This window comes from Nerophis lumbriciformis, linkage group LG23 (assembly GCF_033978685.3).
Source record: "Nerophis lumbriciformis linkage group LG23, RoL_Nlum_v2.1, whole genome shotgun sequence".
Taxonomy (NCBI): domain Eukaryota; kingdom Metazoa; phylum Chordata; class Actinopteri; order Syngnathiformes; family Syngnathidae; genus Nerophis; species Nerophis lumbriciformis.
In genome coordinates, this window is record NC_084570.2 from 11,069,851 (window position 1) to 11,097,395 (window position 27,545).

A 27,545-nucleotide genomic window follows, 5' to 3' on the forward strand; every position below is an offset into this window, starting at 1 on the left:
GCTAGAAAATGTCAGTCTGTCCTTTTGCCCAGGTTCTCCAATTTGGCCTGCGATTTTATAGTCTTTTCGCCACAGTGGGTTAGTGACATGGACAGGGGCTGTGCGGACTGACACTGTGTCCTCATTAATATTACTTGGCGTGGTTTTGTTTGCTAATCCTTGCATTTTTACCTCTTTCTGTTGCACCATAAGTTTTAGCTGCTCTATCTTGCTTTTCAATTTTTCTTGTTCCTCATTATTTTCTGATGTGTCACTTTTACCAGTACGTAACAGGATTGTTATTTTGTCCATCAAGTTCAATAATTCTGACAACCCTTCATCTTCAAATTCACACAGTTCATCACGTTCAATATAGTGAAGGACATGGGAAACAATAGCATTGCGGGTTTTGCCAACAATGTAATCTCTATTTGTTCCAGAGATTTGAAGAAAGTCACTTACTTGCATCAACTGGTCTATATTCAGTTGAAAAAGTGTTCCTTTGATTTCAAATTGCAGCATCTCTACCTCTGACTCCATCTTGGCAGGTGAGGGACAAGTAAATAGGGGTTTTTTGTTGTGTTGCCTGTTACCGTGGACTTTGCTGCTCTCTAGTGGACACGATGCACCTCAGAATACGCGCTTTCCTTGGCAAGGCTTCCACTCCCACCTTAATTGCAGTCTCTCCAACCTGAGTTGTTTTTTTTATATGAGATGGTAGATGTGCGGTGTCTTCCCTGATTTGGGGATGCCAACCTCACCTCTCTCATCCCAGCGGTGCCTCCAAAATGTAATCGCCCTGAGAAGGGAGATGTTTCAGTATACAGATACGAGGACACAACTTCGTTCTGCTCACGTCTGTATTGACTGCCAACAAATCAAAAACCAAACATGTACAAGTACACAGTATTGTAACAAACATAAAATGCACTCCAGTATTATCATACATATTTTACATTCAAATAATCGAGTAGGTTTTCCTGTTCTTTGCACTAATAGACTTTACCTTAGTGTAACAGTATTTGAAGACGTCTCAACCAGTAAATACAAAGGTTCACCCACTACAGTAAGCTTATATTGTTTAAGTAACAAAAGTCAATTATCATTACGTAAGATTAAACAAACTACACTGAATTAGTCCCAGAAACTGTAGTAAATACACATTTCATCAGCAATATACACAGATTAATAATTAACTACGCACAGTACCTTTCTATATATTTAACACTGTTGATGCAGTTAGCATCTGCTTCGTCATCGGCAGTGCTATTAGCTTTAGCATTAGCTTGGTCATGTATAAAGCCTTGTCGACTGAAAAGACACATATCATAAAAATATACTCTTTCAAACATGTTTAAACTCTATAAAGATACATTCGGGGGTAAAACTATTTACATAAAGACACTTGTACCTGAGAAGGGAGATGTTTCAGTATACAGATACGAGGACACAACTTCGTTCTGCTCACGTCTGTATTGACTGCAAGCAGGAAGTCAGATGTCCTCTAGTATAGCTCCCAGCACAACGCGCCCCCTGCTGGAGCCGTCCAGTACTACAATGGCTCTTATTAATGCTGGCATTACAATAACATTAGCTCCATATTCTACAAATAATGGTGCTTTACTGTTGTTATTAACAATAAACATTTTTAAGTTGCGAATATAAAATGGCATAGTAATACAACAAAAGAGCTTACTTTGCTACTTACTATCACTGTATTCTACTAGTAACTAAATTTACATCCTGTCACAGATGCACGAAGCACCTGTACCATGTCAGTTGTACAAAGTCAGAATTGTGTTTTGCAAAGGTCATTGGTTAAAGTCTTTGAGCAGGAACTGTTGTGTCTTAGGAAACTGCTGCAGGAATATGGACTTGGACGTGGAAAAAGTACACAACTCTAACAAGAGCGAACAGACCTTCCCTTCTCATGTCCTCTATTGACTCCTTGGTGTAGTCCGTGTTGAGGAAGAGGTTGTTGTTTCCACACAATGTCACCAGACAGGCCATCTCCCTCCTGCAAGTCGCTCCGTGCCGACCAGCGATACAGGCCATCACTGCGGTGTGATCCGAATACAGGAACAAATACAAGTGGCCTGAGTGTCTAAGGAAGGAGCGCAGATCTTCAAACGACAGGTTGACAAAAACATACATGTCCACCTTTTAGCCATACCAAGTCAATGGAGCAAAACTGTCCTTTGCTATATTGAATAATTGATGTTGAAGATGAATACATTTCTGTTTCTGGCACAGATGCCATGAACCTTCCTGAATCCACTTCTCTTTTGGAAAGTCTACCCTTTTTCACTATGCTTGGGCTTCATCCTTAAAACTGTGTGGGAAAGTCAGACCAAAAGCCTTTGTAATCTGCATTTGTACAAAATGATTCAGGTTGATAAAACATGGCGTATTTACATTATCACTCATTTTGTGTTGTATTTGGACTACTGCACACATCCTCACCCCTGGTTGTGTTCTTTTTGATCACATTCCTAGCGTAAAGAACTCTAAAGCCAATGTTTTGGCCCGACTTCCACAAGTTTTCCAAATGAGGACCAAGCTGGGTCATATTGCTTAGGTCAGGAAAGATACAAGCGCATTACCAGAATAGAAATGGCAGTGGTGGGATTCGAACCCACGTCTCCTGAGAGACGGGAGCCTAAATCCAGCGCCTTAGACCACTCGGCCACACAAACTTCTTGTACTTGTTTTAGAAGATCAATTTATCGGCATTATGAGACGGCAAACGTATGACATGGCATCGCTTTGGTTGTGGCGTGGCAGGGATAAGCCTGGATCGTTTGCTTGTCCTTTAGAAAACACAGGACAAGCAGTCCTCGTTAGTATTGTGGACAGTATCTCCGCCTGTCACGCGGAAGACCAGGGTTCGATTCCCTGACGGGGAGATGGTTTTGGTTCCTCTTATTTTCATCAATTAACATCTTGTTTAACCTTGAGCAGTGACCACAGTATGCCTCTCTGAAAATTGTGAAGCGTGGACCCAGAGATACTGCACAGTCCTACAGATATTATAGTACTTTACTACCGTTTGTTGCATTCCTCCAAATCAAAAAGGAAAAAATGTTTATTAGAGTCAGTGACTCAAATTCAGTATTGCGGATTAATTTGAAACCAAGAATATATATAAAAGATTACAAAAGATTTAAACCTTTTATTAATGACAAATTTGTCAGAATTTAATGTTTTGAAGTCCTCAGTGTCGGTACCTCTACTGTTGGAAGTCCAGTTCTGCGGAAGAAACAAACGCATCTACTTTGGGGTGCATTGGTACTATTTGACAAGGACAAGATATTTTTGTCTCAGAAAACAGACAAGTTTCTCACCAGGAAAACATAAACGATGGTATTTCAATCTAAACCTCCATAAAGCTAGAAAGCTTGTACAGATAGCAGAGTGGCGCAGCGGAAGCGTGCTGGGCCCATAACCCAGAGGTCGATAGATCGAAACTATCCTCTGCTATCTTGAGTGGTTTATGTGAAAGGTATCCGCTAAGTTCTACTTGGATTCTTTGTTTTCACGTCATGATAAGAACACCCATTGTGCAGACTTCCACGCTGAAGAACAGTTGAACATTTTTCCTGTTGCCTTTTTTGAAAATGTCAATGTTAATGATTTGCATCTAATGAGCATAGATATGAGAATTGTGGAAATCAATTGTAAATTGACTGCTCCCAAACAGGTTAGACCGTGTTTCCCTGACCGGAAATCGAACCCGGGCCACGGCGGTGAGAGCGCCGTATCCTAGCCACTAGACCACCAGGGAGCTGATAACTTACCCAGACACTTGACTCCTGCCTGAGTTTTTGACGGATGCACGAAGCACCCGTACCATGTCAGTTGTACAAAGTCAGAAATGTGTTTTGCAAAGGTCATTGGTTAAAGTCTTTGAGCAGGAACTGTTGTGTCTTAGGAAACTGCTGCAGGAATTTGGACTTGGACGTGGAAAAAGTACACAACTCTAACAAGAGCGAACAGACGTTCCCTTCTCATGTCCTCTATTGACTCCTTGGTGTAGTCCGTGTTGAGGAAGAGGTTGTTGTTTCCACACAATGTCACCAGACAGGCCATCTCCCTCCTGCAAGTCGCTCCGTGCCGACCAGCGATACATGCCATCACTGCGGTGTGATCCGAATACAGGAACAAATACAAGTGGCCTGAGTGTCTAAGGTAGGGGCGCAGATCTTCAAACGACAGGTTGACAAAAACATACATGTCCACCTTTTAGCCATACCAAGTCAATGGAGCAAAACTGTCCTTTGCTATATTGAATAATTGATGTTGAAGATGAATACATTTCTGTTTCTGGCACAGATGCCATGAACCTTCCTGAATCCACTTCTCTTTTGGAAAGTCTACCCTTTTTCACTATGCTTGGGCTTCATCCTTAAAACTGTGTGGGAAAGTCAGACCAAAAGCCTTTGTAATCTGCATTTGTACAAAATGATTTAGGTTGATAAAACATGGCGTATTTACACTATCACTCATTTTGTGTTGTATTTGGACTACTGCACACATCCTCACCCCTGGTTGTGTTCTTTTTGATCACATTCCTAGCGTAAAAAACTCTAAAGCCAATGTTTTGGCCCGACTTCCACAAGCTTTCCAAATGAGGACCAAGCTGGGTCATATTGCTTAGGTCAGGAAAGATACAAGCGCATTACCAGAATAGAAATGGCAGTGGTGGGATTCGAACCCACGTCTCCTGAGAGACCGGAGCCTAAATCCAGCGCCTTAGACCACTCGGCCACACAACCTTCTTGTACTTGTTTTAGAGGATCAATTTATCGGCATTATGAGACGGCAAACGTATGACATGGCATCGCTTTGGTTGTGGCGTGGCAGGGATAAGCCTGGATCGTTTGCTTGTCCTTTAGAAAACACAGGACAAGCAGTCCTCGTTAGTATAGTGGACAGTATCTCCGCCTGTCACGCGGAAGACCAGGGTTCGATTCCCTGACGGGGAGATGGTTTTGGTTCCTCTTATTTTCATCAATTAACATCTTGTTTAACCTTGAGCAGTGACCACAGTATGCCTCTCTGAAAATTGTGAAGCGTGGACCCAGAGATACTGCACAGTCCTACAGATATTATAGTACTTTACTACCGTTTGTTGCATTCCTCCAAATCAAAAAGGAAAAAATGTTTATTAGAGTCAGTGACTCAAATTCAGTATTGCGGATTAATTTGAAACCAAGAATATATGTAAAAGATTAGAAAAGATTTAAACCTTTTATTAATGACAAATTTGTCAGAATTTAATGTTTTGAAGTCCACAGTGTCGGTACCTCTACTGTTGGAAGTCCAGTTCTGCGGAAGAAACAAACGCATCTACTTTGGGGTGCATTGGTACTATTTGACAAGGACAAATTATTTTTGTCTTAGAAAACAGACAAGTTTCTCACCAGGAAAACATAAGCGATGGTATTTCAATCTACACCTCCATAAAGCTAGAAAGCATGTACAGTTAGCAGAGTGGCGCAGGGGAAGCGTGCTGGGCCCATAACCCAGAGGTCGATAGATCGAAACTATCCTCTGCTATCTTGAGTGTTTTATGTGAAAGGTATCCGCTAAGTTCCACTTGGATTCTTTGTTTTCACGTCATGATAACAACACCCATTGTGCAGACTTCCACGCTGAAGAACAGTTGAACAATTTTCCTGTTGCCTTTTTTGAAAATGTCAATGTTAATGATTTGCATCTAATGAGCATAAATATGAGAATTGTGGAAATCAATTGTAAATGGACTGCTCCCAAACAGGTTAGACCGTGTTTCCCTGACCGGGATTCGAACCCGGGCCGGTGAGAGCGCCGAATCCTAGCCACTAGACCACTAGGGAGCTGATACCTTACCCAGACACTTGCCTCCTGCCTGAGTTTTTGGCAGATGAACCAAGCACCCGTACTATGTCAGTTGGTCAAAGTCAGAAATGTGTTTTGCAAAGGTCATTGGTTAAAGTCTTTGAGCAGGAACTGTTGTGTCTTAGAAAACTGCTGCAGGAATATGGACTTGGACGTGGAAAAAGTACACAACTCTAACAAGAGCGAACAGACGTTCCCTTCTCATGTCCTCTATTGACTCCTTGGTGTAGTCCGTGTTGAGGAAGAGGTTGTTGTTTCCACACAATGTCACCAGACAGGCCATCTCCCTCCTGCAAGTCGCTCCGTGCAGACCAGCGATACATGCCATCACTGCGGTGTGATCCGAATACAGGAACAAATACAAGTGGCCTGAGTGTCTAAGGTAGGGGCGCAGATCTTCAAACGACAGGTTGACAAAAACATACATGTCCACCTTTAAGCCATTCCAAGTCAATGGTGCAAAACTGTCCTTTGCTATATTGAAAAATTGATGTTGAAGATGAATACATTTTTGTTTCTGGCACAGATGCCATGAACCTTCTTGAATCCACTTCTCTTTTGGAAAGTCTACCCTTTTTCACTATGCTTGGGCTTCATCCTTTCAAACTGTGTGGGAAAGTCAGACCAAAAGCCTTTGTAGTCTGCATTTGTACAAAATGATTTAGGTTGATAAAACATGGCGTATTTACACTTTCACTCATTTTGTGTTGGATTTGGACAACTGCACACATCCTCACCCCTGGTTGTGTTCTTTTTGATCACATTCCTAAAGTAAAGAACTCCAAAGCCAATGTTTTGGCCCGACTTCCACAAGCTTTCCAAATGAGGACCAAGCTGGGTCATGTAGCTTAGGTCAGGAAAGACACAAGTGCATTACCAGAACAGAAATGGGCAGTGGTGGGATTCGAACCCACGCCTCCTGAGGGACTGGAGCCTAAATCCAGCGACTTAGACCACTCGGCCACACAAACTTCTTCTACTTGTTTTAGAGGATCAATTTATCGGCATAATGAGACGGCAAACGTACGACATGGCATCGCTTTTTGTTGTGGCGTGGCAGGGATCGTTTGCTTGTCCTTTAGAAAACACAGGACAAGCAGTACTTGTTAGTATAGTGGACAGTATCTCCGCCTGTCACGCGGAAGACCAGGGTTCGATTCCCTGACAGGGAGATGGTTTTGGTTCCTCTTATTTTCATCAATTAACATCTTGTTCAACCTTGAGCAGTGACCACAGTGTGCCTCTCTGAAAATTGTGAAGCGTGGACCCAGAGATACTGCACAGTCCTACAGATATTATAGTACTTTACTACCGTTTGTTGCATTCCTCCAAATCAGGATGCATAACAAGTTTTCAAAAAGGAAAAAATGTTTATTAGAGTCAGTGACTCAAATTCAGTATTTCGGATTCATTTGAAACCAAGATTATATGTAAAAGATTAGAAAAGATTTAAACCTTTTATTAATGACAAATTTGTCAGCATTTAATGTTTTTAAGTCCACAGTGTCGGTACCTCTACTGTTGGAAGTCCAGTACTGCGGAGGAAACAAACGCATCTACTTTGGGGTTCATTGGTACTATTTGACAAGGACAAATTATTTTTGTCTCAGAAAACAGACAAGTTTCTCACCAGGAAAACATAAACGATGGTATTTCAATCTACACCTCCATAAAGCTAGAAAGCATGTACATTTAGCAGAGTGGCCCAGCGGAAGCGTGCTGGGCCCATAACCCAGAGGTCGATATATCGAAACTATCCTCTGCTATCTTGAGTGTTTTATGTGAAAGGTATCCGCTAAGTTCCACTTGGATTCTTTGTTTTCACGTCATGATAAGAACACCCATTGTGCAGACTTCCACGCTGAAGAACAGTTGAACAATTTTCCTGTTGCCTTTTTTGAAAATGTCAATGCTAATGATTTGCATCTAATGAGCATAAATATGAGAATTGTGGAAATCAATTGTAAATTGACTGCTCCCAAACAGATTAGACCGTGTCCCTACACAGCTCTGTGCAGGGACTCGCGTTCACTCTATTTGCTGCTTCTCCCACGAATGTCTGCACTGTACTGTACTACGCACGCCCCCCCCCCTCCTTTTTTTGGGAGGGAAGGGGGGGGGTTGATTCGGTGAACGAATTTTTTGAACAAATCAATTTAAGGAACTGATTCTAGTGATTCAGTACAGTCAAAAGAACTGCCAATCCCATCACTACTTCTCTTTTGGAAAGTCTACCCTTTTTCACTATGCTTGGGCTTCATCCTTAAAACTGTGTGGGAAAGTCAGACCAAAAGCCTTTGTAATCTGCATTTGTACAAAATGATTTAGGTTGATAAAACATGGCGGATTTACACTTTCACTCATTTTGTGTTGTATTTGGACTATTGCACACATCCTCACCCCTGGTTGTGTTCTTTTTGATCACATTCCTAGCGTAAAGAACTCCAAAGCCAATGTTTTGGCCCGACTTCCACAAGCTTTCCAAATGAGGACCAAGCTGGGTCATATTGCTTAGGTCAGGAAAGATACAAGTGCATTACCTGAACAGAAATGGCAGTGGTAGGATTCGAACCCACGCCTCCTGAGAGACTGGAACCTAAATCCGGCGCCTTAGACCACTCGGCCACAGAACCTTCTTCTACTTATTTTAGAGGATCAATTTATCGGCATTATGAGACGGCAAACGTATGACATGGCATCGCTTTGGTTGTGGCGTGGCAGGGATAAGCCTGGATCGTTTGCTTGTCCTTTAGAAAACACAGGAGAAGCAGTCCTCGTTAGTATAGTGGACAGTATCTCCGCCTGTCACGCGGAAGACCAGGGTTCGATTCCCTGACGGGGAGATGGTTTTGGTTCCTCTTATTTTCATCAATTAACATCTTGTTCAACCTTGAGCAGTGACCACAGTATGCCTCTCTGAAAATTGTGAAGCGTGGACCCAGAGATACTGCACAGTCCTACAGATATTATAGTACTTTACTACCGTTTGTTGCATTCCTCCAAATCAGGATGCATAACAAGTTTTCAAAAGGGAAAAAATGTTTATTAGAGTCAGTGACTCAAATTCAGTATTGCTGATTAATTTGAAACCAATAATATATGTAAAAGATTGCAAAAGATTTGAACCTTTTATTAATGACAAATTTGTCAGAATTTAATGTTTTGAAGTCCACAGTGTCGGTACCTCTACTGTTGGAAGTCCAGTTCTGCGGAAGAAACAAACGCATCTACTTTGGGGTGCATTGGTACTATTTGACAAGGACAAATTATTTTTGTCTCAGAAAACAGACAAGTTTCTCACCAGGAAAACATAAGCGATGGTATTTCAATCTACACCTCCATAAAGCTAGAAAGCATGTACAGTTAGCAGAGTGGCGCAGAGGAAGCGTGCTGGGCCCATAACCCAGAGGTCGATAGATCGAAACTATCCTCTGTGATCTTGAGTATTTTATGTGAAAGGTATCCGCTAAGTTCCTCTTGGATTCTTTGTTTTTACGTCATGATAAGAACACCCATTGTGCAGACTTCCACACTGAAGAACAGTTGAACAATTTTTCTGTTGCCTTTTTTGAAAATGTCAGTGTTAATGATTTGCATCTAATGAGCATAAATATGAGAATTGTGGAAATCAATTGTAAATTGACTGCTCCCAAACAGGTTGGACCGTGTTTCCCTGACCGGGAATCAAACCCGGGCCACGGCAGTGAGAGCGCCGTATCCTAGCCACTAGACCACCAAGGAGCTGATAACTTACCCAGACACTTGCCTCCTGCCTGAGTTTTTGACGGATGCACGAAGCACCCGTACCATGTCAGTTGTACAAAGTCAGAAGTGTGTTTTGCAAAGGTCATTGGTTAAAGTCTTTGAGCAGGAACTGTTGTGTCTTAGGAAACTGCTGCAGGAATATGGACTTGGACGTGGAAAAAGTACACAACTCTAACAAGAGCGAACAGACGTTCCCTTCTCATGTCCTCTATTGACTCCTTGGTGTAGTCCGTGTTGAGGAAGAGGTTGTTGTTTCCACACAATGTCACCAGACAGGCCATCTCCCTCCTGCAAGTCGCTCCGTGCCGACCAGCAATACATTCCATCACTGCGGTGTGATCCGAATACAGGAACAAATACAAGTGGCCTGAGTGTCTAAGGTAGGGGCGCAGATCTTCAAACGACAGGTTGACAAAAACATACATGTCCACCTTTTAGCCATACCAAGTCAATGGAACAAAACTGTCCTTTGCTATATTGAATAATTGATGTTGAAGATGAATACATTTTTGTTTCTGGCACAGATGCCATGAACCTTCCTGAATCCACTTCTCTTTTGGAAAGACTACCCTTTTTCACTATGCTTGGGCTTCATCCTTAAAACTGTCTGGGAAAGTCAGACCAAAAGTCTTTGTAATCTGCATTCGTACAAAATGATTTAGGTTGATAAAACATGGCGTATTTACACTTTCACTCATTTTGTGTTGTATTTGGACTACTGCACACATCCTCACCCCTGGTTGTGTTCTTTTTGATCACATTCCTAGCGTAAAGAACTCCAAAGCTATTGTTTTGGCCCGACTTCCACAAGCTTTCCAAATGAGGACCAAGCTGGGTCATATTGCTTAGGTCAGGAAAGATACAAGTGCATTACCAAAACAGAAATGGCAGTGGTGGGATTCAAACCCACGCCTCCTGAGAGACTGGAGCCTAAATCTAGCGCCTTAGACCACTCGGCCACACAACCTTCTTCTACTTCTTTTAGAGCAGGGGTCGGCAACCCGCGGCTCCGGAGCCGCATGCGGCTCTTTGATCACTTTGATGCGGCTCAGCTTGTCACGGCCAGGCCCTCATCCTTGCGCTCTGCTTATCTAACCTCGGGACACGCCCACGGCCGCGCACATCCAGGGACGCGCCGCGCGCGTCTCCTCGGCAAGCAGCCACCAGCTGCAATCATTCACCGGCAATCGGCGCACCGGCAATCGGCGCACCTGCACCGGCGCCGGGATATAGTCTTCTGTACGTAAGCCGACACAAGCTTTATGCTCTCTCGCTCTCTCTCTCTCTACGTGTCTAGCTCTGTGTTTCATTGTTCTTTCTTGTGCTTCCAGCGTCTGCCCGTGTTCCTGTGTTGGCGAGCTGTGCGTCTCGTCACACGTCTGACTTACACCATACACACTCTTGGATTTTGTCACACACCATTCTATAGTTAATTAATATTGTTTATTATATATATACATAATATATATATATATATATTATATATATGTATATATATATGTATATATATATATATATATATATATACATATATAGTAACTATATATATATATATTAACTATATATATAATAAATCATTGAACATTACTGCCCTCTGGTCTGGTGTCTGAGCCGTCATCTTCCTCTGCAAACCATAACACAGCTGTTGAAAATATTTAATGAGTATTTAATTAAAATGTATTTGATTTTAGTTAATTCCTTTTCAAAATGTAATTCTATTAAGATTATTATGGCAATCTTATAAAATGTGTTAACATATTTTTTCGCTCTTGATACACGTCACAACCTCCAATGTGCGACACCTGCCAGTGTGTGGTTAAGTCAACATTTTGACCCCAGGTAGGCTTACTATGGAGAATTCAAAGAAAAGAAAAGTGTCTGAAGAAAACAGAACGTGCAATGCTACGTGGGCAGATACATTTGCTTTCACTGCTGACGAGACTGGTTTACCCGTGTGCTTAATATGCAATGAGAAACTCGCTAACAACAAAAAGTCAAAGGTCGCAAGGCATTTCCAAAATAAACACGCAGCATTTGCTCAAAAATATCCGGATGGAGATGAAAGAAAAAAAGCTGTTTCAGAACTGACACGGAAGGCTGATTTGAGCAAAAATCACTTCAAGAAGTGGATGAAGTCTGCAAATACAAGTACATATGCTAGTTTTGTTGCAGCTCAGGAAATAGTAAGGCACGGGAAGCCGTTTACAGATGGAGAATATTTAAAATAATCTTTCCTTAAGATTTCAGAACATCTATTCACGGACTTTAAAAACAAGAGTGAAATTGTGCAGAAAATCAAGGATATGCCCCTCTCTGCAAAGACTGTCAAAGACAGAACCATAAAAATGGCAGAAGACATCACCAGACAGCAAATTAAAGACATCAATTCAGCTGTTGCCTACTCAATTGCCTGTGATGAATCTAAAGACAAAGGCGATATTGAACAAATCGCGCTGTTCTGCCGGTATGTAAACTCTGCTGGGCCACAGGAAGAAATGATTGAGTTGATACCACTAAAAGGCCAAACACGGGGGGAGGACGTCTGTGAGGCTGTCTTAAATTGTTTAAGAGTCAAAGGAATAAACACCGCCCACCTGGTGTCAGTGGCTACAGACGGGGCACCGAGTATGACAGGAGCGCACAAGGGCTTTGTGGCTTTACTGCAGAAGTCGCTGGACAGAAAGTTGCTGACTTTTCACTGCATCCTGCACCAAGAGGCACTGTGTGCTCAAACATTTCCTTCGGTATGTACAGACGTAATGAATGTTGTCATTCAGATTGTCAATAAAATAATGGCGAAAGGTTTAAATCACCGTCAGTTTCGTACGTTACTGGACGAGCTGGAAAGCACATATTCTGATCTCCTGTTGCACAACAAAGTCCGGTGGCTGTCCAAAGGCGAGGTGCTGAAACGCTTTGCCGCGTGTCTGGAAGAGGTGAAAACCTTTCTGGGCAGCAGAGGGCTCACCTATCCTGTGTTGGAACAGCCAGAGTGGCTGGAAAAGCTACACTTCATGGTCGACATGACAGCGCACCTGGACACGCTAAACACAGGTCTTCAGGGGAAAGGACACACAGCCCTGCACATGTTGGAGGAGGTTGTGGCATTCGAGCGCAAGTTGACAGTGCTTGCCAGAGATGTACAGAAAGGTACACTGTCACACTTCCCCAGTTTGAGTGAGTTGAAAAAAGCTCACATTGTGAATGTAGAGTATTTGCATTCTGCAGTCATTGCGATGCAAACATCGTTTGGGAAACGATTCACTGAGTTCAGAGAGGAAAAAAACACATTATCCTTCCCTGTCACTCCCCTCAGCCTCGATCCATCCCTGTTGAATATGACAGCAGTTCCAGGTGTGAGTCCACCTGATCTTGAGATGGAACTGGCTGACATAGCCGACAAAGACATGTGGGTGTCCAAGTTAAAGCGCCTGACAGCGGACCTTGAAAATATTTCACGCCAGAAGGCCATTCTTGCTCGGAATCACAAATGGTGTGATATTGAAAACCTCCCCAAACCAGACAAACTTCTGTTCGAAACTTGGAACGCTATGCCCGACTTCTATGTGAACATGAAGAAGTATGCACTTGGAGTCCTGTCGATCTTTGGATCCACATATGTATGAGAGCAGGTGTTCTCCAACATGAACTTTATTAAAAACAAACATCGCACACGCCTCACAGATGACAGCTTACAATCATGTGTGAAGATGAAGGTGACGTCATACAGCCCTGATGTGGAGACGCTGTGCGCTGCTGTTCAGGAACAGAAATCCCATTGACCAAGTATGATAAATATTTTAATTTCCTATGATTTTGCATACATTCAAAATGTTTAATTGTTCAGTGAAATAGACATTTTATTATTCAGGTTGGCAGCTGACTGCACGGCGCCAGTAGAAGGATGACGGCACAGAGAGGAAGGCATTTTTTGTTCTCTGCCAGTGGATTATTTAAGTTCGGCGTTTTGTTTTTTCATTAATACAAGGAGGACTTAAATAGACATTAAAGTATTTTACTTAACCTTCAACCCGACGTCTTTTTCTGAGTTAAAAACGTTTTGTTGCATGCAGAAATGTTATTTCATTTTCTCTGCAATCATTCATTGATTTCATAAATGTAACCCATAATAGTTTGTTTCTACATAGCATAAAGCAAAAAAAAATGTATATACAGTGTTATTTCAATTAAAATTTCAAAAAAATTTTGCAGCTCCCATTGTTTTCTTTAATTTGTGAAACGGGTCAAAATGGCTCTTTGAGTGAAAAAGCTTGCCGACCCCTGTTTTAGAGGATCAATTTATCGGCATTATGAGACGGCAAACGTATGAAATGGCATCGCTTTTGTTGTGGCGTGGCAGGGATAAGCCTGAATCGTTTGCTTGTCCTATAGAAAACACAGGACATGCAGTCCTCGTAAGAATAGTGGACAGTATCTCCGCCTGTCACGCGGAACACCAGGGTTCGATTCCCTGACGGGGAGATGGTTTTGGTTCCTCTTATTTTCATCAATTAACATCTTGTTTAACCTTGAGCAGTGACCACAGTATGCCTCAGTGCCGGCCCAAGCCTCCATGGGGCCCTAAGCAAAATTTGATTTTGGGGCCCTCTATTTCTGCCAATAATATTGATTGTTGATCATTCACACACCTACTATAAACTCATTGCAACTCTGGCAGTGTTGTTTACATGATCCTATTGTCAGCCTGGCATGTCTTTACAAATGACATGTCATTTATAAAGATATGGGGGTGGCCCAGTTAAGAACATAAATAATACCAATGAATGAACGAATGATGTCCAGAGTGCCACATATGGTTCCTAATCTTAAAATGTAGAAAACATTCAGCTACAAGAGTGGCCTGGGGTTGAACAGTCCAAGTGATAAAGCTTTGTATTTACAGTAAAAGTGTCATCTTGTCTCATCAGTCTTGTACATATTAGTCTTTAATTACTAGTTTATATTTTTAGTTAATTGTTCATATTTAATGTTTACTTCGTACAAAGAGAGCGCAGTCTACTGAAGTTAAATTCATCAATAGTTTTCCCCTTTGAAAGACGCAAGGCAAAATCCTTCCATTTCACCATGTTGCTACAATGATCTTCACTGTTTTCATGCTGTTTCAGCAGTGCACCTATGTTGACCCAGTCCCGCTGTCCCTCGGCTGCCACTTTTAAGGACTTTTTGGAAAATAATTTGCAGCAAAAGCAATAGACTGCATCTTTACTTCTTGAATAAGTCAGCCAGCTACGCTTGACTTTTTCCCCATTGACTAGCTGTCTGTAGGTATAATGATAATGAAAACTTCGGCCATCATGCCGTTTGGGGAATGAAAAGTTCTCCTTAATAGACAGTGGTCCTCTGATCACCTGCTCAGTCCTGTCTGAATCTGAGAGGAAAGATATGGCGTCACATTCGTGCCAAAAATCCGAGCGCATAAAAACTGTTATTGCGCGCTGATTCTCCACTTCGTGCGCGATCGCGACACCCTTTTGCGCGCGCGCGGTGCCTTTCTGCGCGCGCGCCGTCTCGGTCTGCGCGCTCTCTGTGTACTCCTGGCATCTCTTCTCGCGCTGTCATGTTTCTTTTTGGCACTTTGGGGGCGGGTATGCTTAGACGGCCCCTTCTTTCTGATTGGCTGTGAGCATTTTTCATATGACCAATCATTCTCCAGTGTAGCAACGTTGTAGCCATCTTACCTCGGACATCTAGCCTCAATCATTACATTGATGTCAATGGTACATGTACTAATTAAATTACCATAACTTGCTCGATTTTCCACCAATTTACAAACGGTTTGCCTTGTTACAAATCTTATTACATGTAGATATGACATAGGATGCTGTACCTGTTGAAATTACCTCTTTGGCTTTAAAAAACAAATGACTTAATTGTGCAACATAGTTGTGTAGGGTCAGTGTTAGTCAGTTCTCTGATTATTTTAAACTGTTTCAGAATACATTATTAAAAGGCTATTTTTAACATTTTAAAAACAAAATTCAAAGATTATTTCATTAATTTTATGGCTGAATCAAAATAAATTCCATAAATTAGAAAACAAATGTTCAAGAAGAAGTGAAAACTTTGCGCCTATAACAATCTTGATACATATTGACGATGACCCGCCCTGCTATACTTCTGATTGGCCCTGAGCATTTTTCGCCTGAGCAATCAGAAAGAAGAGGCCGTCTAAGCATACCCGCCCCCAAAGTGCCAAAACGAAACATGACAGGCACAGACCGAGACGGCGCGCGCGCGCACGAAGTGGAGAATCAGCGCGCGATAACAGTTTTTATGCGCTCGGATTTTTGGCACTAATGTGACGCCATAGCAGGCGGCAAACGTCACAGGTGCAGCAGAGGCAGCTTTACATTTAAAGAGAGGCAGGAAGAATCACTAAGCCTAGATCAGCAGCAGCACTCTGTTGACCTAAAATTGTGTTTTTGTACAATAATATATCTTTGATCATTTAGAAATCACCAGTCAGACTCGTACATGCAAAAAATTAAAAATAAGAATTTTTTGTTAATTGCTTTTGGGGGCCCCCTGGTGGCCGCGGGGCCCTAAGCAAGCGCTTAGTACGCTTATGCCTTGGGCCGGCTCTGGTATGCCTCTCTGAAAATTGTGAAGCGTGGACCCAGAGATACTGCACAGTCCTACAGATATTATAGTACTTTACTACCGTTTGTTGCATTCCTCCAAATCAAAAAGGAAAAAATGTTTATTAGAGTCAGTGACTCAAATTCAGTATTGCGGATTAATTTGAAACCAAGAATATATGTAAAAGATTACAAAAGATTTAAACCTTTTATTAATGACAAATTTGTCAGAATTTAATGTTTTGAAGTCCTCAGTGTCGGTACCTCTACTGTTGGAAGTCCAGTTCTGCGGAAGAAACAAACGCATCTACTTTGGGGTGCATTGGTACTATTTGACAAGGACAAGATATTTTTGTCTCAGAAAACAGACAAGTTTCTCACCAGGAAAACATAAACGATGGTATTTCAATCTAAACCTCCATAAAGCTAGAAAGCTTGTACAGATAGCAGAGTGGCGCAGCGGAAGCGTGCTGGACCCATAACCCAGAGGTCGATAGATCAAAACTATCCTCTGCTATCTTGAGTGGTTTATGTGAAAGGTATCCGCTAAGTTCCACTTGGATTCTTTGTTTTCACGTCATGATAAGAACACCCATTGTGCAGACTTCCACGCTGAAGAACAGTTGAACAATTTTCCTGTTGCCTTTTTTGAAAATGTCAATGTTAATGATTTGCATCTAATGAGCATAAATATGAGAATTGTGGAAATCAATTGTAAATTGACTGCTCCCAAACAGGTTAGACCGTGTTTCCCTGATCAGGAATCGAACCCCGGCCGCGGCGGTGAGAGCGCCGTATCCTAGCCACTAGACCACCAGGGAGCTGATAACTTACCCAGACACTTGACTCCTGCCTGAGTTTTTGACGGATGCACGAAGCACCCGTACCATGTCAGTTGTACAAAGTCAGAAATGTGTTTTGCAAAGGTCATTGGTTAAAGTCTTTGAGCAGGAACTGTTGTGTCTTAGGAAACTGCTGCAGGAATTTGGACTTGGACGTGGAAAAAGTACACAACTCTAACAAGAGCGAACAGACGTTCCCTTCTCATGTCCTCTATTGACTCCTTGGTGTAGTCCGTGTTGAGGAAGAGGTTGTTGTTTCCACACAATGTCACCAGACAGGCCATCTCCCTCCTGCAAGTCGCTCCGTGCCGACCAGCGATACATGCCATCACTGCGGTGTGATCCGAATACAGGAACAAATACAAGTGGCCTGAGTGTCTAAGGTAGGGGCGCAGATCTTCAAACGACAGGTTGACAAAAACATACATGTCCACCTTTTAGCCATACCAAGTCAATGGAGCAAAACTGTCCTTTGCTATATTGAATAATTGATGTTGAAGATGAATACATTTCTGTTTCTGGCACAGATGCCATGAACCTTCCTGAATCCACTTCTCTTTTGGAAAGTTTACCCTTTTTCACTATGCTTAGGCTTCATCCTTAAAACTGTGTGGGAAAGTCAGACCAAAAGCCTTTGTAATCTGCATTTGTACAAAATGATTTAGGTTGATAAAACATGGCGTGTTTACACTTTCACTCATTTTGTCTTGTATTTGGACTACTGCACACATCCTCACCCCTGGTTGTGTTCTTTTTGATCACATTCCTAGCATAAAGAACTCTAAAGCCAATTTTTTGGCCCGACTTCCACAAGCTTTTCAAATGAGGACCAAGCTGGGTCATATTGCTTAGGTCAGGAAAGATACAAGCGCATTACCAGAATAGAAATGGCAGTGGTGGGATTCGAACCCACGTCTCCTGAGAGACTGGAGCCTAAATCCAGCGCCTTAGACCACTCGGCCACACAACCTTCTTGTACTTGTTTTAGAGGATCAATTTATCGGCATTATGAGACGGCAAACGTATGACATGGCATCGCTTTGGTTGTGGCGTGGCAGGGATAAGCCTGGATCGTTTGCTTGTCCTTTAGAAAACACAGGACAAGCAGTCCTCGTTAGTATAGTGGACAGTATCTCCGCCTGTCACGCGGAAGACCAGGGTTCGATTCCCTGACGGGGAGATGGTTTTGGTTCCTCTTATTTTCATCAATTAACATCTTGTTTAACCTTGAGCAGTGACCACAGTATGCCTCTCTGAAAATTGTGAAGCGTGGACCCAGAGATACTGCACAGTCCTACAGATATTATAGTACTTTACTACCGTTTGTTGCATTCCTCCAAATCAAAAAGGAAAAAATGTTTATTAGAGTCAGTGACTCAAATTCAGTATTGCGGATTAATTTGAAACCAAGAATATATGTAAAAGATTACAAAAGATTTCAACCTTTTATTAATGACAAATTTGTCAGAATTTAATGTTTTGAAGTCCTCAGTGTCGGTACCTCTACTGTTGGAAGTCCAGTTCTGCGGAAGAAACAAACGCATCTACTTTGGGGTGCATTGGTACTATTTGACAAGGACAAGATATTTTTGTCTCAGAAAACAGACAAGTTTCTCACCAGGAAAACATAAACGATGGTATTTCAATCTAAACCTCCATAAAGCTAGAAAGCTTGTACAGATAGCAGAGTGGCGCAGCGGAAGCGTGCTGGGCCCATAACCCAGAGGTCGATAGATCGAAACTATCCTCTGCTATCTTGAGTGGTTTATGTGAAAGGTATCCGCTAAGTTCCACTTGGATTCTTTGTTTTCACGTCATGATAAGAACACCCATTGTGCAGACTTCTATGCTGAAGAACAGTTGAACATTTTTCCTGTTGCCTTTTTTGAAAATGTCAATGTTAATGATTTCCATCTAATGAGCATAAATATGAGAATTGTAAATTGACTGCTCCCAAACAGGTTAGACCGTGTTTCCCTGACCGGGAATCGAACCCGGGCCACGGCGGTGAGAGCGCCGTATCCTAGCCACTAGACTACCAGGGAGCTGATAACTTACCCAGACACTTGACTCCTGCCTGAGTTTTTGACAGATGCACGAAGCACCCGTACCATGTCAGTTGTACAAAGTCAGAAATGTGTTTTGCTAAGGTCATTGGTTAAAATCTTTGAGCAGGAACTGTTGTGTCTTAGGAAACTGCTGCAAGAATATGGACGTGGACGTGGAAAAAGTACACAACTCTAACAAGAGCGAACAGACGTTCCCTTCTCATGTCCTCTATTGACTCCTTGGTGTAGTCCGTGTTGAGGAAGAGGTTGTTGTTTCCACACAATGTCACCAGACAGGCCATCTCCCTCCTGCAAGTCGCTCCGTGCCGACCAGCGATACATGCCATCACTGCGGTGTGATCCGAATACAGGAACAAATACAAGTGGCCTGAGTGTCTAAGGTAGGGGCGCAGGTTGACAAAAACAAACATGTCCACCTTTTAGCCATACCAAGTCAATGGAGCAAAACTGTCCTTTGCTATATTGAATAATTGATGTTGAAGATGAATACATTTCTGTTTCTGGCACAGATGCCATGAACCTTCCTGAATCCATTTTCTTTTGGAAAGTCTACCCTTTTTCACTATGCTTGGGCTTCATCCTTAAAACTGTGTGAGAAAGTCAGACCAAAAGCCTTTGTAATCTGCATTTGTACAAAAGGATTTAGGTTGATAAAACATGGCGTATTTACACTATCACTCATTTTGTGTTGTATTTGGACTACTGCACACATCCTCACCCCTGGTTGTGTTCTTTTTGATCACATTCCTAGCGTAAAGAACTCTAAAGCCAATGTTTTGGCCCGACTTCCACAAGCTTTCCAAATGAGGACCAAGCTGGGTCATATTGCTTAGGTCAGGAAAGATACAAGCGCATTACCAGAATAGAAATGGCACTGGTGGGATTCGAACCCACGTCTCCTGAGAGACTGGAGCCTAAATCCAGCGCCTTAGACCACTCGGCCACACAACCTTCTTGTACTTGTTTTAGAGGATCAATTTATCGGCATTATGAGACGGCAAACGTATGACATGGCATCGCTTTGGTTGTGGCGTGGCAGGGATAAGCCTGGATCGTTTGCTTGTCCTTTAGAAAACACAGGACAAGCAGTCCTCGTTAGTATAGTGGACAGTATCTCCGCCTGTCACGCGGAAGACCAGGGTTCGATTCCCTGACGGGGAGATGGTTTTGGTTCCTCTTATTTTCATCAATTAACATCTTGTTTAACCTTGAGCAGTGACCACAGTATGCCTCTCTGAAAATTGTGAAGCGTGGACCCAGAGGTACTGCACAGTCCTACAGATATTATAGTACTTTACTACCGTTTGTTGCATTCCTCCAAATCAAAAAGGAAAAAATGTTTATTAGAGTCAGTGACTCAAATTCAGTATTGCGGATTAATTTGAAACCAAGAATATATGTAAAAGATTACAAAAGATTTAAACCATTTTATTAATGACAAATTTGTCAGAATTTAATGTTTTAAAGTCCTCAGTGTCGGTACCTCTACTGTTGGAAGTCCAGTTCTGCGGAAGAAACAAACGCATCTACTTTGGGGTGCATTAGTACTATTTGACAAGGACAAGATATTTTTGTCTCAGAAAACAGACAAGTTTCTCACCAGGAAAACATAAACGATGGTATTTCAATCTAAACCTCCATAAAGCTAGAAAGCTTGTACAGATAGCAGAGTGGCGCAGCGGTAGCGTGCTGGGCCCATAACCCAGAGGTCGATAGATCGAAACTATCCTCTGCTATCTTGAGTGGTTTATGTGAAAGGTATCCGCTAAGTTCCACTTGGATTCTTTGTTTTCACGTCATGATAAGAACACCCATTGTGCAGACTTCCACGCTGAAGAACAGTTGAACAATTTTCCTGTTGCCTTTTTTGAAAATGTCAATGTTAATGATTTGCATCTAATGAGCATAAATATGAGAATTGTGGAAATCAATTGTAAATTGACTGTTCCCAAACAGGTTAGACCGTGTTTCCCTGACCGGGAATCGAACCCAGGCCGCGGTGGTGAGAGCGCCGTATCCTAGCCACTAGTCCACCAGGGAGCTGATAACTTAACCAGACACTTGACTCCTGCCTGAGTTTTTGACGGATGCACGAAGCACCCGTACCATGTCAGTTGTACAAAGTCAGAAATGTGTTTTGCAGAGGTCATTGGTTAAAGTCTTTGAGCAGGAACTGTTGTGTCTTAGGAAACTGCTGCAGGAATTTGGACTTGGACGTGGAAAAAGTACACAACTCTAACAAGAGTGAACAGACGTTCCCTTCTCATGTCCTCTATTGACTCCTTGGTGTAGTCCATGTTGAGGAAGAGGTTGTTGTTTCCACACAATGTCACCAGACAGGCCATCTCCCTCCTGCAAGTCGCTCCGTGCCGACCAGCGATACATGCCATCACTGCGGTGTGATCCGAATACAGGAACAAATACAAGTGGCCTGAGTGTCTAAGGTAGGGGCGCAGATCTTCAAACGACAGGTTGACAAAAACATACATGTCCACCTTTTAGCCATACCAAGTCAATGGAGCAAAACTGTCCTTTGCTATATTGAATAATTGATGTTGAAGATGAATACATTTCTGTTTCTGGCACAGATGCCATTAACCTTCCTGAATCCACTTCTCTTTTGGAAAGTCTACCCTTTTTCACTATGCTTGGGCTTCATCCTTAAAACTGTGTGGGAAAGTCAGACCAAAAGCCTTTGTAATCTGCATTTGTACAAAATGATTTAGGTTGATAAAACATGGCGTGTTTACACTTTCACTCATTTTGTGTTGTATTTGGACTACTGCACACATCCTCACCCCTGGTTGTGTTCTTTTTGATCACATTCCTAGCGTAAAGAACTCTAAAGCCAATGTTTTGGCCTGACTTCCACAAGCTCTCCAAATGAGGACCAAGCTGGGTCATATTGCTTAGGTCAGGAAAGATACAAGCGCATTACCAGAATAGAAATGGCAGTGGTGGGATTCGAACCCACGTCTCCTGAGAGACTGGAGCCTAAATCCAGCGCCTTAGACCACTCGGCCACACAACCTTCTTGTACTTGTTTTAGAGGATCAATTTATCGGCATTATGAGACGGCAAACGTATGACATGGCATCGCTTTAGTTGTGGCGTGGCAGGGATAAGCCTGGATCGTTTGCTTGTCCTTTAGAAAACACAGGACAAGCAGTCCTCGTTAGTATAGTGGACAGTATCTCCGCCTGTCACGCGGAAGACCAGGGTTCGATTCCCTGACGGGGAGATGGTTTTGGTTCCTCTTATTTTCATCAATTAACATCTTGTTTAACCTTGAGCAGTGACCACAGTATGCCTCTCTGAAAATTGTGAAGCGTGGACCCAGAGATACTGCACAGTCCTACAGATATTATAGTACTTTACTACCGTTTGTTGCATTCCTCCAAATCAAAAAGGAAAAAATGTTTATTAGAGTCAGTGACTCAAATTCAGTATTGCGGATTAATTTGAAACCAAGAATATATGTAAAAGATTACAAAAGATTTGAACCTTTTATTAATGACAAATTTGTCAGAATGTAATGTTTTGAAGTCCACAGTGTCGGTACCTCAACTGTTGGAAGTCCAGTTCTGCGGAAGAAACAAACGCATCTACTTTGGGGTGCATTGGTACTATTTGACAAGGACAAATGATTTTTGTCTCAGAAAACAGACAAGTTTCTCACCAGGAAAACATAAGCGATGGTATTTCAATCTACACCTCCATAATGCTAGAAAGTATGTACAGATAGCAGAGTGGCGCAGCGGAAGTGTGCTGGGCCCATAACCCAGAGGTCGATAGATCGAAACTATCCTCTGCTATCTTGAGTATTTTATGTGAAAGGTATCCGCTAAGTTCCACTTGGATTCTTTGTTTTCACATCATGATAAGAACACCCATTTTGCTGAAGAACAGTTGAACAATTTTCCTGTTGCCTTTTTTGAAAATGTCAATGTTAATGATTTGCATCTAACGAGCATAAATATGAGAATTGTGGAAATCAATTGTAAATTGACTGCTCCCAAACAGGTTAGACCGTGTTTCCCTGACCGGGAATCGAACCCGGGCCGCGGCGGTGAGAGCGCCGTATCCTAGCCACTAGACCACCAGGGAGCTGATAACTTACCCAGACACTTGCCTCCTGCCTGAGTTTTTGACGGATGCACGAAGCACCCGTACCATGTCAGTTGTACAAAGTCAGAAATGTGTTTTGCAAAGGTCATTGGTTAAAGTCTTTGAGCAGGAACTGTTGTGTCTTAGGAAACTGCTGCAGGAATATGGACTTGGACGTGGAAAAAGTACACAACTCTAACAAGAGCGAACAGACGTTCCCTTCTCATGTCCTCTATTGACTCCTTGGTGTAGTCCGTGTTGAGGAAGAGGTTATTGTTTCCACACAATGTCACCAGACAGGCCATCTCCCTCCTGCAAGTCGCTCCGTGCCGACCAGCGATACATGCCGTCACTGCGGTGTGATCCGAATACAGGAACAAATACAAGTGGCCTGAGTGTCTAAGGTAGGGGCGCAAATCTTCAAACGACAGGTTGACAAAAACATACATGTCCACCTTTTAGCCATACCAAGTCAATGGAGCAAAACTGTCCTTTGCTATATTGAATAATTGATGTTGAAGATGAATACATTTCTGTTTCTGGCACAGATGCCATGAACCTTCCTGAATCCACTTCTCTTTTGGAAAGTCTACCCTTTTTCACTATGCTTGGGCTTCATCCTTAAAACTGTGTGGGAAAGTCAGACCAAAAGCCTTTGTAATCTGCATTTGTACAAAATGATTTAGGTTGATAAAACATGGCGTATTTACACTATCACTCATTTTGTGTTGTATTTGGACTACTGCACACATCCTCACCCCTGGTTGTGTTCTTTTTGATCACATTCCTAGCGTAAAGAACTCTAAAGCCAATGTTTTGCTTTCCAAATGAGGACCTAGCTGGGTCATATTGCTTAGGTCAGGAAAGATACAAGCGCATTACCAGAATAGAAATGGCAGTGGTGGGATTCGAACCCACGCCTCCTGAGAGACTGGAGCCTAAATCCAGCGCCTTAGACCACTCGGCCACACAACCTTCTTGTACTTGTTTTAGAGGATCAATTTATCGGCATTATGAGACGGCAAACGTATGACATGGCATCGCTTTGGTTGTGGCGTGGCAGGGATAAGCCTGGATCGTTTGCTTGTCCTTTAGAAAACACAGGACAAGCAGTCCTCGTTAGTATAGTGGACAGTATCTCCGCCTGTCACGCGGAAGACCAGGGTTCGATTCCCTGACGGGGAGATGGTTTTGGTTCCTCTTATTTTCATCAATTAACATCTTGTTTAACCTTGAGCAGTGACCACAGTATGCCTCTCTGAAAATTGTGAAGCGTGGACCCAGAGATACTGCACAGTCCTACAGATATTATACTACTTTACTACCGTTTGTTGCATTCCTCCAAATCAAAAAGGAAAAAATGTTTATTAGTCAGTGACTCAAATTCAGTATTGCGGATTAATTTGAAACCAAGAATATATGTAAAAAATTACAAAAGATTTAAACCTTTTATTAATGACAAATTTGTCAGAATTTAATGTTTTGAAGTCCTCAGCGTCGGTACCTCTACTGTTGGAAGTCCAGTTCTGCGGAAGAAACAAACGCATCTACTTTGGGGTGCATTAGTACTATTTGACAAGGACAAAATATTTTTGTCTCAGAAAACAGACAAGTTTCTCACCAGGAAAACATAAACGATGGCATTTCAATCTAAACCTCCATAAAGCTAGAAAGCTTGTACAGATAGCAGAGTAGTGCAGCGGAAGCGTGCTGGTCCCATAACCCAGAGGTCGATAGATCGAAACTATCCTCTGCTATCTTGAGTGTTTTATGTGAAAGGTATCCGCTAAGTTCCACTTGGATTCTTTGTTTTCACGTCATGATAAGAACACCCATTGTGCAGACTTCCACGCTGAAGAACAGTTGAAAATTTTTTCCTGTTGCCTTTTTTAAAATGTCAATGTTAATGATTTGCATCTAATGAGCATAAAAATGAGAATTGTGGAAACCCATTGTAAATTGACTGCTCCCAAACAGTTTAGACCGTGTTTCCCTGACCGGGAATCGAACCCGGGGCACGGCGGTGAGTGCGCCGTATCTTTGGCAGTAGACGACCAGGGAGCTGATAGCATACCCAGACACTTGCCTCCTGCCTGAGTTTTTGACGGATGCACGAAGCACCCGTACCATGTCAGTTGTACAAAGTCAGAAATGTGTTTTGCAAAGGTCATTGGTTAAAATCTTTGAGCAGGAACTGTTGTGTCTTAGGAAACTGCTGCAGGAATTTGGACTTGGACGTGGAAAAAGTACACAACTCTAACAAGAGCGAACAGACGTTCCCTTCTCATGTCCTCTATTGACTCCTTGGTGTAGTCCGTGTTGAGGAAGAGGTTGTTGTTTCCACACAATGTCACCAGACAGGCCATCTCCCTCCTGCAAGTCGCTCCGTGCCGACCAGCGATACATGCCATCACTGCGATATGATCCGAATACAGGAACAAATACAAGTGGCCTGAGTGTCTAAGAAAGGGGCGCAGATCTTCAAACGACAGGTTGACAAAAACATACATGTCCACCTTTTAGCCATACCAAGTCAATGGAGCAAAACTGTCCTTTGCTATATTGAATAATTGATGTTGAAGATGAATACATTTCTGTTTCTGGCACAGATGCCATGAACCTTCCTGAATTCACTTCTCTTTTGGAAAGTCTACCCTTTTCACTATGCTTGGGCTTCATCCTTAAAACTGTGTGGGAAAGTCAGACCAAAAGCCTTTGTAATATGCATTTGTACGAAATGATTTAGGTTGATAAAACATGGCGTATTTACACTTTCACTCATTTTGTCTTGTATTTGGACTACTGCACATGGCATCGCTGTAGTTGTGGCGTGGCAGGGATAAGCCTGGATCGTTTGCTTGTCCTTTAGAAAACACAGGACAAGCAGTCCTCGTTAGTATAGTGGACAGTATCTCCGCCTGTCACGCGGAAGACCGGGGTTCGATTCCCTGACGGGGAGATGGTTTTGGTTCCTCTTATTTTCATCAATTAACATCTTTTTCAACCTTGAGCAGTGACCACAGTATGCCTCTCTGAAAATTGTGTAGCGTGGACCCAGAGATACTGCACAGTCCTACAGATATTATAGTACTTTACTACCGTTTGTTGCATTCCTCCAAATCAAAAAGGAAAAAATGTTTAATAGAGTCAGTGACTCAAATTCAGTATTATGGATTAATTTGAAACCAAGAATATATGTAAAAGATTAGAAAAGATTTAAACCTTTTATTAATGACAAATTTGTCATAATTTAATGTTTTGAAGTCCACAGTGTCGGTACCTCTACTGTTGGAAGTCCAGTTCTGCGGAAGAAACAAACGCATCTACTTTGGGGTGCATTGGTACTATTTGACAAGGACAAATTATTTTTGTCTCAGAAAACAGACAAGTTTCTCACCAGGAAAACATAAACGATGGTCTTTCAATCTACACCTCCATAAAGCTAGAAAGCATGTACAGTTAGCAGAGTGGCGCAGCGGAAGCGTGCTGGGCCCATAACCCAGAGGTCGATAGATCGAAACTATCCTCTGCTATCTTGAGTGTTTTATGTGAAAGGTATCCGCTAAGTTCCACTTGGATTCTTTGTTTTCGCGTCATGAGAAGACTTCCACGCTGAAGAACAGTTGAACAATTTTCCTGTTGCCTTTTTTGAAAATGTCAATGTTAATGATTTGCATCTAATGAGCATAAATATGAGAATTGTGGAAATCAATTGTAAATTGCCTGCTCCCAAACAGGTTAGACCGTGTTTCCCTGACCGGGAATCGAACCCGGGCCGCGGCGGTGAGAGCGCCGTATCCTAGCCACTAGACCACCAGGGAGCTGATAACTTACCCAGACACTTGACTCCTGCCTGAGTTTTTGACGGATGCACGAAGCACCCGTACCATGTCAGTTGTACAAAGTCAGAAATGTGTTTTGCAAAGGTCATTGGTTAAAGTCTTTGAGCAGGAACTGTTGTGTCTTAGGAAACTGCTGCAGGAATTTGGACTTGGACGTGGAAAAAGTACACAACTCTAACAAGAGCGAACAGACGTTCCCTTCTCATGTCCTCTATTGACTCCTTGGTGTAGTCCGTGTTGAGGAAGAGGTTGTTGTTTCCACACAATGTCACCAGACAGGCCATCTCCCTCCTGCAAGTCGCTCCGTGCCGACCAGCGATACATGCCATCACTGCGGTGTGATCCGAATACAGGAACAAATACAAGTGGCCTGAGTGTCTAAGGTAGGGGCGCAGATCTTCAAACGACAGGTTGACAAAAACATACATGTCCACCTTTTAGCCATACCAAGTCAATGGAGCA

At 42.5% G+C, this 27,545-nt stretch overlaps 19 non-coding genes across 19 annotated transcripts; 8 read left to right on the top strand and 11 right to left on the bottom strand.

Annotated features, from left to right (window-relative positions):
* Positions 1-3,691: 3,691 nt before the first annotated feature.
* trnae-cuc (transfer RNA glutamic acid (anticodon CUC)) lies at positions 3,692-3,763 on the bottom strand. The gene has a single exon. It is a non-coding gene; the product is annotated as a tRNA-Glu (tRNA).
* A 909-nt stretch (positions 3,764-4,672) lies between these two features.
* On the bottom strand, positions 4,673-4,754 carry trnal-uag (transfer RNA leucine (anticodon UAG)). The gene has a single exon. It is a non-coding gene; the product is annotated as a tRNA-Leu (tRNA).
* A 138-nt stretch (positions 4,755-4,892) lies between these two features.
* On the top strand, positions 4,893-4,964 carry trnad-guc (transfer RNA aspartic acid (anticodon GUC)). The gene has a single exon. It is a non-coding gene; the product is annotated as a tRNA-Asp (tRNA).
* A 3,666-nt stretch (positions 4,965-8,630) lies between these two features.
* Positions 8,631-8,702, top strand: trnad-guc (transfer RNA aspartic acid (anticodon GUC)). The gene has a single exon. It is a non-coding gene; the product is annotated as a tRNA-Asp (tRNA).
* An 826-nt stretch (positions 8,703-9,528) lies between these two features.
* On the bottom strand, positions 9,529-9,600 carry trnae-cuc (transfer RNA glutamic acid (anticodon CUC)). The gene has a single exon. It is a non-coding gene; the product is annotated as a tRNA-Glu (tRNA).
* A 909-nt stretch (positions 9,601-10,509) lies between these two features.
* trnal-uag (transfer RNA leucine (anticodon UAG)) lies at positions 10,510-10,591 on the bottom strand. Its single transcript has one exon. It is a non-coding gene; the product is annotated as a tRNA-Leu (tRNA).
* A 7,362-nt stretch (positions 10,592-17,953) lies between these two features.
* trnal-uag (transfer RNA leucine (anticodon UAG)) lies at positions 17,954-18,035 on the bottom strand. The gene has a single exon. It is a non-coding gene; the product is annotated as a tRNA-Leu (tRNA).
* A 138-nt stretch (positions 18,036-18,173) lies between these two features.
* trnad-guc (transfer RNA aspartic acid (anticodon GUC)) lies at positions 18,174-18,245 on the top strand. Its single transcript has one exon. It is a non-coding gene; the product is annotated as a tRNA-Asp (tRNA).
* A 793-nt stretch (positions 18,246-19,038) lies between these two features.
* On the bottom strand, positions 19,039-19,110 carry trnae-cuc (transfer RNA glutamic acid (anticodon CUC)). Its single transcript has one exon. It is a non-coding gene; the product is annotated as a tRNA-Glu (tRNA).
* Positions 19,111-20,003: 893 nt separating this feature from the next.
* Positions 20,004-20,085, bottom strand: trnal-uag (transfer RNA leucine (anticodon UAG)). Its single transcript has one exon. It is a non-coding gene; the product is annotated as a tRNA-Leu (tRNA).
* Positions 20,086-20,223: 138 nt separating this feature from the next.
* trnad-guc (transfer RNA aspartic acid (anticodon GUC)) lies at positions 20,224-20,295 on the top strand. The gene has a single exon. It is a non-coding gene; the product is annotated as a tRNA-Asp (tRNA).
* A 503-nt stretch (positions 20,296-20,798) lies between these two features.
* trnam-cau (transfer RNA methionine (anticodon CAU)) lies at positions 20,799-20,870 on the top strand. The gene has a single exon. It is a non-coding gene; the product is annotated as a tRNA-Met (tRNA).
* Positions 20,871-22,083: 1,213 nt separating this feature from the next.
* On the bottom strand, positions 22,084-22,165 carry trnal-uag (transfer RNA leucine (anticodon UAG)). Its single transcript has one exon. It is a non-coding gene; the product is annotated as a tRNA-Leu (tRNA).
* A 138-nt stretch (positions 22,166-22,303) lies between these two features.
* On the top strand, positions 22,304-22,375 carry trnad-guc (transfer RNA aspartic acid (anticodon GUC)). Its single transcript has one exon. It is a non-coding gene; the product is annotated as a tRNA-Asp (tRNA).
* Positions 22,376-23,169: 794 nt separating this feature from the next.
* On the bottom strand, positions 23,170-23,241 carry trnae-cuc (transfer RNA glutamic acid (anticodon CUC)). The gene has a single exon. It is a non-coding gene; the product is annotated as a tRNA-Glu (tRNA).
* An 893-nt stretch (positions 23,242-24,134) lies between these two features.
* On the bottom strand, positions 24,135-24,216 carry trnal-uag (transfer RNA leucine (anticodon UAG)). The gene has a single exon. It is a non-coding gene; the product is annotated as a tRNA-Leu (tRNA).
* A 138-nt stretch (positions 24,217-24,354) lies between these two features.
* trnad-guc (transfer RNA aspartic acid (anticodon GUC)) lies at positions 24,355-24,426 on the top strand. The gene has a single exon. It is a non-coding gene; the product is annotated as a tRNA-Asp (tRNA).
* Positions 24,427-26,128: 1,702 nt separating this feature from the next.
* Positions 26,129-26,200, top strand: trnad-guc (transfer RNA aspartic acid (anticodon GUC)). Its single transcript has one exon. It is a non-coding gene; the product is annotated as a tRNA-Asp (tRNA).
* A 790-nt stretch (positions 26,201-26,990) lies between these two features.
* On the bottom strand, positions 26,991-27,062 carry trnae-cuc (transfer RNA glutamic acid (anticodon CUC)). Its single transcript has one exon. It is a non-coding gene; the product is annotated as a tRNA-Glu (tRNA).
* Between the last annotated feature and the right edge of the window lie 483 nt (positions 27,063-27,545).